Here is an 8,614-nt window from a genome sequence, read left to right as displayed (position 1 = left end):
CACTACGTGGTCAATACATTTGAATGTATTGGCAAGTTTACCAGAGTTATAAAGGATCTACCAGTACATGCATCTTTTGGCTATGTGGGGTTTAGCTATTTGCATAAAAGCATCATTGTTCAATCCTATCATTTTTAAACAAATAGTTTTAATTCTATTGGACACGGGGTAGAAAAACCCATGCTCCTTTTAACCTAGGTACATTGAGTCGACACATCAATGCTCCTACCCAATTCAAATCATTCATTTTATTTGGAAATTAGAATGAGTGAGACTTTCCTTACAGCCCCCAAATCTAGTCGCTCATAATTGTCCGAAACCAAGCACACGGCTAAGTACTTAGTTTGACACTCTCGAGAGGTTGTACACATTCCCCACAAGAAATCGACGTGTTAATCCCTTGCTATCCTCAGGGTAGAGTAGCAACGGCATCGACTACAGGAATTTTCAGAACATAATCCCCCAAACCACCACCTGAGGGACGCGCCCCCACCTACACTGCTACATACTGATGTCACCTCGGATCCGGGTTCATATTTCTTACATCCATCCTGGCAGAGCCCATAATACCATGTGGTTGTACTGAAAGCTACTAAACAGGAAACTAGTCCAGTCTCTGGTTACCCCGGGTGGCATCCCACATTTGTGACGCAGGCGCTCCCATAGAAATGGTGAGACGACTCATAGAAATGGACCCATAGAAATGGACCACACGTCGCATACATCTCAAATACTCAAAGCAGCCCACCCAGGACGGTTCATTGAATTACTTGTTTTGCCATACACTAGGAAAACTATACTTTAATTCTATTATATCGCATTGTAATAATAACTCCCTCGTATACTAACATAGCATAGCATTTGACTACTACGGTGGCAATTGGTGGTGAGGACATGGCAAGGGTATCCTATACGACTTGGAGAAAACATAGCTAGCATAGATATAATAATAATCCTAACAATGCAACTAATAAAATCTAGTGCATAATAAAATAATAGGATGATGGTCAAAGTGAACTTGCCTTGATAGCAGTTGGTATTCAAACACTCTTCGCAATCGCACTGATCGCTCTCCGAGAAAACTAAATCAAATACAAACAAGACATACATAAACATACAATACAATCAAATGAAAAAGAGTATGCCATGATGCAATGCAGAACATGTGACATGTGTGGGTTGATTTTATTCGGGTCATCAACTGGTCCAAAGCAATAGCAATTAAAACAAATGCATTAGGGTTTATAAACATATTGCAAAAACGAGGGTTTAAACCCTAATACAAGGTTTTATTGGCATCAGGCAATTAATTTAATTCAAAATATTTATTTCTCTGTCCCAATGGACAGACGATAATAAAACAAAATTTTGGGCACTGGTTTCACTTAGAAAGGATTTCTAAATAATTAGTTATGAATTAAATGGCATAAAAGGCCTTTCTGTAAATTGACTGTGATTCAAGTATTCAAATTTAAATTTAAACAGTGCCAAAAGACAGGTTGAGATCTTTCCAAAAATGTATAATTTGTCAAATTTGGCCAAAGGGTTTGAAAGTTAGAAGCATTTGAAGTTACAGGGGTGTTTTTGCAAAAGCACCATTTTAATCAATTCCGGGATTAAAATTATATTTTCGTTCTGATAAATCAGATGCCACGTGTCAGCACATGATTGGTCGGTACCGGCTCGTTTAAAAAAAATAAACGTGAGATCGAATCTCAGCCGTCGAATGAGATCGGACGGACGAGGGCTCTCGGGCTCACCTCCGGGAACCCTAGGGTTCCGACGAACGGCGTCCGGCAGCGGCGCGGTGCGGGCGGGCAGCGGACGGAGTTCCAGGGGTCACCGGAGCTTGGGAAAGCGACAGGGAAGGGCAGCGCGACGAGACGAATCCCGTGACGCGGTCGGTGCGGCGAGGCGAGGACGAGGCCGACACCTAGGACGGCAATGGCGACGGCGGCTGTAACATCCCAAAATTTCAAACCTTTACATGAGCATTGTATTCATAAGCATCATGCCACAATTGCATATTTGAATTCAAATTTAGTGATCCACACCTTTAGTGAATCTGTTTGGCCAAATTTAGTGATCCACACCTTTTTGGAATCCTTAGGAAGTGTAAAATCTTTTGGCACTCTCCAATTTCAAATTTGAATATTTAAATCACATTCAAATTACAGATTAGGGTTTTATGCCATTTAAATCATAACTAATTATTTAGAAGTCCTTTTTGAATGAAGCCGGTGCTCAAAAATTTGTTTTATTGTCCTCTGTCCAATGGGGCAGAGAAATAAATATTTTGAATTAAATTGTTTTGCAGATGCAAATAAAACCTCATTTTAGGATTTAAACCCTAGCTTTTGCTTTTGTTTAAAAACCCTAATCGCATGTGCTTAATTATCAATGCTTTGGTGTGTTTAAAATAAACCAAAACTCATGTCACATGATTTGTATTGCATCATGGCATACATATTTCTTGTTTGTATGGTGTGTTTATGTATGTGTATGTTTGCTTGATTGTATAGTTTTCTCGGAGAGCGAACAGTGTGATTGCGAAGAGTGTTTGAATACCAACTACTATCAAGGCAAGTTCACTTTGACCATCATCCTATTACTTTATTATGCACTAGATTTTATTAGTTGCATGGTTAGGATTATTATTGTATCTATGCTAGCTATGATCCGTCCTAGTCGTATAGGATACCCTTGGCCGTGACTTCACCACCAATTGCCATCGTGGTAGTAAAATGCTATGCTATGATTAATATACGAGGTGGTATTATTACAATGTCATACTATTGAATTACCATATGATTTTCCTAGTGTATGGCAAAACAAGTAATTCAATGAACCGTCCTGGGTGGGCTGCTTTGAGTTTTCGGATGTAGTGACGTTAGGTCCATTTCTATGGGGCCCGCTGAGTCGTCTCTTCGTGTGATTCGGGAGCGTCCATGGTCGTCTCCCCGTGCGATTCGGGGAGCGCCTGCGTCACAATGTGGGATGCCACCCGGGGTAACCAGAGACTAGACTAGTTTCCTGTTTAGTAGCTTCCAGTACAACCACATGGTATTATGGGCTCTGCCAGGATGGATGTAAGAAATATGAACCCGGATCCGAGGTGACATCGGTATGTAGCAGTGTAGGTGGGGGCGCGTCCCTCAGGTGGTTTGGGGGGATATGTTCTGAAAATTCCTGTAATCGATGCCGTTGCTACTCTACCCTGAGGACAGCAAGGGATTAACACGTCGATTTCTTGTGGGTAAAGTGTACCACCTCTCGAGAGTGTCAAACTAAGTACTTAGCCGTGTCCCTGGTTATGGACAATTATGAGCAACTAGATATTGGAACTGTAAGGAAAGTCTCACTCATTCAAATTTCCTAATAAAATGAATGGTTTGAACTGGGTAGGAGCATTGATGTTTCTACTCAATGTGCCTAGGTTAATAGGAGCATGGGTGTTTCTACCCCGTGTCCAATAGAATTCAAAACTATTTGTCTAAAAATGATAGGATTTGAATAATGATGCTTTTATGCAAAATAGCCAAACCCCACTTAGCCAAACTATGCATGTACTTGGTAGGTCCTTTATAACTCTAGTGAGCTTGCCAATACATTCAAATGTATTGACCACGTAGTGGCTGCAATTAACAATGCAGGTGGATCCGACGATGAGTGAGGTTCGTCGTTTTGTCATGGGTCATGTGCTTACATTCCAACATGCTCTCACCTTGGAGTAGTGTGGCCCTTATGTTCTACCCTTTTCCGCTGCAGTATTTTGAAACATTGTTTTATGATGTTGAAACAGTATTTGTTTTATGCTGGCCCAGAGGTCATGCGAGGTTGTAAGTACTATTAAATTCTGGATGATGCGATGTAATAAAGTACTTTGACCTTTGCTTCTGTATATTTCATCATGAAACTCTGTGTGCTAGTGAGTCGATCCAGGGACTAGCACAGTAAGCATAGAGATCGGTCCCTAGTAAGGGGGAGGATCGCTTCAGATGGTATCAGAGCAATGTGTTGCCTCTAGGAACGTGAGCCTAATTTGGATTAGGATAAGACAAGACCAAAGACCAAACCTTAGGAATATTTCTCATCCCTATCTGATCTATATCTATATACATACATTTTATTCCTTATCCCTATTCATCTAAATCTTTGCATTTATATCTACATATGCATGACATGTTTATTGTTGTATTCCACATATACACCGAATACTATGCTTATTACCACATATGCATGTTTATTACATTATACTGCAGATGCATATTTGATTTTTACACCATACACCACTATAATCTTGTTGCCATGTTGTTCACATGTTAGTATGCATCCAATTTTATACTTACATTTCCACCCTTGATATTAATGTTTATCACTTGATTCCCACTCTACCACTTTTATTTTATTTTTACTTACATTCGACCATTTGATCATGTCACTGATACTCGCCTTATCTCCTTCTTTATTTTCTATAGATGGGAAGCCCAACACCGTTCGGCAATGTACCGCCGTTCACCCGCGTCTACTACCCTTCCACGGATGACGACCAGTTGTTCAGTGCCCCTTTGGCGGCACTGTGTGCTTTCCTCGACCTGCCACCACCCAGGATCAGAGGCCGAGTCGAGACCGCCGCACCCGAGGGATGGCAGCCACGGTGGGAGATTGAGGCGAAGATCCGGGGGCGTGAGATCGCGCCAACTACACCGGATATCACCTTCATCAGCCGCTACCCCACATTCGAGCAGGGCCTTCAGTTTGCCATGCAGTGCGCCTTCGCACAGGTGTGCCGGGACTATCGGCACGAGTTCCCCGAGGACTCCCCCTTCCTCCTCTTTGGAAGGCGGAACCATGCATGCTCAGCAGTGGCTACGACCAACGACGAGGATGCGACCCTAGTGACGACCCACTTCGAGAACATGGAGATAAACACCGTGGACTTGGAGTCTTGTCTCGAGCACGAGATGACCAGGGCCGACCTCGCCGAGGAGCAGGTTGGTAACCTGATGGGAGAGAAGACCCAGTGGCTGGAGGACAAGGCCGTGTTGGAGAACACCGTCCTCAACATGGGAGACGCCATCGAGCAGCTGCAGTATGAGAGGGACCAGGCTCGCTACTACTGCGAGCAGTTCCAGGCGTTCATCGCAGCAGCAGCCGCCGCAGCACCAGCGCCAGACCAGGTCCCACCTCCACCACAGGATCAGGACATGGAGCCTCAAGAGGAGGAGCCGACTGAGGAGGAGGAGCCCCAGGAGGTCCACGAGATGGACACCCCTGCTACCAACACCCGCTCCAAGATGAAGGCGAACGGGACCACACCAACAGCCACACTCCCTTAGATCTATTGATGCCTACCAGCTTATATTAGTTTTTATCGTTATCAGCATTGCGAGTTAGTCATTGACCATACAATCTATGTGTATGGCAATGTAGGTCGATTGCTTTTTCTTCGTACTCTTTTCCTTATGGGCAATGCCCCACCATAAACAAGTGTGTTTTGCTATGATTTCCAAAACCTTTTATGATTGATGAGTGTATGATTGATATATGCTTGAGTTACTACCTTGTTTTGAGGGTTTAGTTATCCTTAGCTCTATTCTATCTGTTTCCTCATCTATGCTACCCTAAACAGATGCCTCCGAGACGCCGGAACCCCGCCAACAACGCTGAGGCTAACAATGCCGAAGCTGACGGAAACGCTGCCACCATGCAACAGTTATTGGCCGCTCAGACCCAATTCTTCCAGATGATCACCCAACAGTTGGCCAACAACAACAACAACAACCAGCAGAACCACAACAACCAGCAACACCACCCACCCCAAGTGGATGTGCTGACCAGATTTCTACGTTTGCGCCCGCCCACTTTTTCCAGCTCCACTGAGCCTATTATGGCTGACGATTGGCTCCGGTCAGTCAACAAGAACTTGGTCACCATCAACTGCACTGACGAAGAGAAGGTGCGGTTTGCAGCTCATCTGTTAGAAGGACCCGCAGCATCTTGGTGGGAGAATTTTCAGATTACCATCCCCATCGAGGATGTCACCTGGGACATGTTCTAGGAAGCCTTCCGCACCGCCCACATCTCTGCGGGAGTGCTCAGCCTGAAGAAGAAGGAGTTTCACAGGCTACGACAAGGAAGTCGCTCTATGTCGGAGTACATAGAAGTATTCAACCAGCTGTCCCGCTATGCACCGGATGATGTGAACACCGATGCCAAGCGCAGGGAGAAGTTTTTGGACGGCCTGAACGACGAGCTGTCAGTTCAACTTGCTATTGCTTACACCCCCACTTACCATTCTTTGATTGACAAGGCCATCATTCTGGAGAGTAAGCTCACTCAGATGGAGAGCCGCAAGAAGAGATTTCACCAAGGGGGCTCTCACACTGGGCCGCACCAGAAGCAGCGTACCTCCTATGACGGAAGTGGCAGTTCCTCCTTGAGCAGGAATGGGAACCAGAACAGCCACCGCAGTGGGGAAAATAGTCACCACCACCGCCAGGGAAGCCAAGGACACCACTATTAGGGTGGCAATGTGAACCGACACCATCAGCAGCACCAGCATCAGCAACAACACCAGTTCGCTCGCCCAAGGCCCATCAATGGCAACGGGAACGGCAGGAACAACGGCAATGGCCAGAACAACAATGGTCAGAACCACAATGCCAATAAGGATATGAGCAAGGTGGAGTGCTACAAGTGTCAGAAGATGGGACACTATGCCACCAACTGCCCGGACAACCAGGATGGCACTGCGAACAAGCCCAATCCATTCCAGAAGGGCCACGTGAATCACGTGGATGTGGAAGAGATCACCGAGGAACCAGGTATCATACTTGGCACCTTCCACATTAATGCTTATGAAGTACTAGTTCTATTTGACACTGGAGCATCGCATTCATTCATTTCAAGAGTATTAGTAGAAAGAGGCAAATTACCCTCTAAGACCATGGCTAGACCCATGAAAGTGAACTCACCGGGTGGAACAATACTAGCAACCCGACACTGTCGCCAGCTACCCCTAAGTATTGGGAGACACATTTTTCCCTCTGATCTCATAGTTAATAGATTTCCGAGGACTGGACCTAATCTTGGGAATGGACTGGTTGACCTTATATGAAGGATTAGTAGATTGTGCCCAGAGGACTGTCACACTCACTACCCCAGACAAGAGACACATCCGGTACAAGTCAACCCATGAGCTTAAGAGACCCAAGGTTAATGCTCTTAAGGGGGTTAGCATGGACGATGTACCAATAGTGAAGGAATACCCAGACGTGTTTCCAGAGGAATTACCAGGCATGCCACCGGACCGTGATGTGGAGTTCCTTATTGAGTTAATGCCAGGAAGTGGACCCATAGCCAAGAGACCATATAAGATGGCTGTGGACGAGTTGAAAGAATTGAAGAAGCAGCTAGCTGAACAGTTAGCGAAAGGGTTCATCCGCCCCAGTTCATCACCCTGGGGAGCACCTATCCTGTTTGTAGAAAAGAAGGACAAGAGCCAACGGATGTGCATTGACTATCGTTCACTCAACGAGGTGACGATAAAGAATAAGTATCCTTTGCCCATAATCAATGATTTATTCGACCAGTTGAAGGGAGCTCAAGTGTTCTCAAAGATCGATCTTCGATCAGGATATTTTCAGTTGAAAATTCGGGAGATGGATATACCCAAGACGGCATTCACCACTAGGTATGGACTGTACGAGTACACCCTGATGCCTTTTGGATTGACTAATGCACCTGCATACTTCATGAACATGATGAACAAGGTGTTCATGGAATTCTTGGACAAGTTTGTCGTGGTTTTCATAGATGACATCTTGATTTATTCCAAGAGCAAAGAGGAACATGAGCAGCATCTGCGCATGATTTTAGAGAAGTTGAGAACGCACCAGCTGTACGCCAAATTCAGCAAGTGTGAATTTTGGTTATCAGAAGTCAGCTTTCTTGGACACATAGTGTCAGGAGCCGGAGTAGCCGTTGACCCAGCTAAGGTTGCAGCAGTTACGGAATGGGAGGCGCCGAAGAACGTCGGAGAAGTCCGTAGTTTCCTTGGACTTGCTGGTTATTACCGGAGGTTCATTGAGAATTTCTCGAAAATAGCGAAACCCATGACTGAGCTCTTAAAGAAGGAAAAGAAGTTTACCTGGAATGAGAACTGTGAAGAAAGTTTCCATGAATTGAAGAAAAGACTAGTGTCCGCACCCATCCTTGTTTTGCCTGACCTACAAGAGGATTTTCACGTCAAGGATTGGGAGGAGTGTTGCAAGGAGGAAGAGTTGTAGCGTACGCTTCGCGACAACTAAAGAGCCATGAAGGCAACTATCCCACTCATGACTTGGAGTTAGCATCAGTAGTGCATGCTTTGAAGACCTGGAGGCACTATCTGATGGGAAAGCACTGTGAGCTGTTTACTGACCACAAGAGTCTGAAGTACATTTTCACTGAGAAGGAGTTGAATTTGAGGCAGAGAAGATGGTTAGAACTGATAAAAGATTATGACCTGAATTTACAATACCATCCAGGCAAGGCTAATGTAGTAGCCGATGCATTGAGCCGCAAAAGCTATATAAATGGACTAACAGCTGGAGAGTTACCACTAGAGTTG

Source organism: Brachypodium distachyon, chromosome 1 (assembly GCF_000005505.3).
Source record: "Brachypodium distachyon strain Bd21 chromosome 1, Brachypodium_distachyon_v3.0, whole genome shotgun sequence".
In the NCBI taxonomy this organism is placed as follows: Eukaryota; Viridiplantae; Streptophyta; class Magnoliopsida; order Poales; family Poaceae; genus Brachypodium; species Brachypodium distachyon.
Note: the sequence above shows the minus strand (reverse complement) of the source record.